The sequence below is a fragment of the Bison bison genome, unplaced genomic scaffold (assembly GCF_000754665.1).
Source record: "Bison bison bison isolate TAMUID 2011002044 unplaced genomic scaffold, Bison_UMD1.0 scf7180017864289, whole genome shotgun sequence".
Taxonomy (NCBI): domain Eukaryota; kingdom Metazoa; phylum Chordata; class Mammalia; order Artiodactyla; family Bovidae; genus Bison; species Bison bison.
The window spans coordinates 11,654,527-11,655,735 of NW_011494861.1; positions in this window are offsets into that span (position 1 = coordinate 11,654,527).

The window sequence follows — 1,209 nt, forward strand, 5'->3', positions numbered from 1 at the left end:
GCCCCAGCTGCTGCTGCTGCTGCTAAGTCGCTTCAGTCGTGTCCGACTCTGTGCGACCCCATAGACGGCAGCCCACCAGGCTCCCCCGTCCCTGGGATTCTCCAGGCAAGAACACTGGAGTAGGTTGCCATTTCCTTCTCCAATCGCCCCAGCTAGCGCCCCCTAAATGTTCCCTTACCCGCCACCCCACCAGGGCCCGGAGCCGCGTACTAGGTCGACTTCCCGTGGAGCCCGCGCGCCCTCTGGTGGCGCCTGGCGGTACCGCTGGCCGAGTACCAGAGGGACCCATTCTCCGTACTCCTTACTGGTATCCCGGGAGACCTAAGGCCCCCTGCTTCAGAAGTGCGCACATGCCCAAGTTCTCCAGAGCCCTTCCCATAAGGAGGCCCATGATTGAGGAGGGGGAATGGAAGGGAACACTTCTGGTAATTCCAGCCCCAGGAACCAGGCACCTCTGCCTCCCCGCAGAACCTTACTTTCTCCCAGGGCAGTCATGGCAGCTGTTGAAAAACTCCTGCCCCAAACTCTCCAAACCTCCTTATTGTGTGAATCCCATGGGGGGACTCTACTGCTGTGCTTCTGTAGACATGCACGTGCACACACACACAAACACACACACACATACACCTGGGCCATGGCGTCCTGACGTGGTGCTGGGACAACTGGTGCCCATCTGGAAACAAAACTGTGAAAGAACCTCCATCACCCACCGCCCACTGAAATCAGTTCCCACCGCCCACTGATATGAGACTACGTGGGCTGTATTCCCAGTGAGAGAGGTGAAATGACGGAGCTTTAAAAATGTGCAAAGACATTGTGAAATCTTCATGATTTGGAGGGGCAGGGAAAGAGTTCTGTAAAAAGACATAAACAGTGATAAGAATAAAGGAAATTGTTGATAACTTGGACTATTTTAAAATTTAAAACTGTTGTTCAGTTGCTCAGTCGTATCTGACTGTTTGCGATTCCATGGACTGCAGCATGCCAGGCCTCCCTGTCCTTCACCATCTCCTGGAGCTTGCTCAAACTCATGTCCATCCAGTTGGTGATGCCATCCAACCATCTCATTCTCTGTCATCCCCTTCTCCTGCCTTCAATCTTTCCCTGTATAAGGGTCTTTTCCAGTAAGTCGGCCCTTCTCATCAGGTGGCCAAAGTATTGGAGCTTCAGCTTCAGCTTCAGCATCAGTCCTTCCAATGAATATTCAGG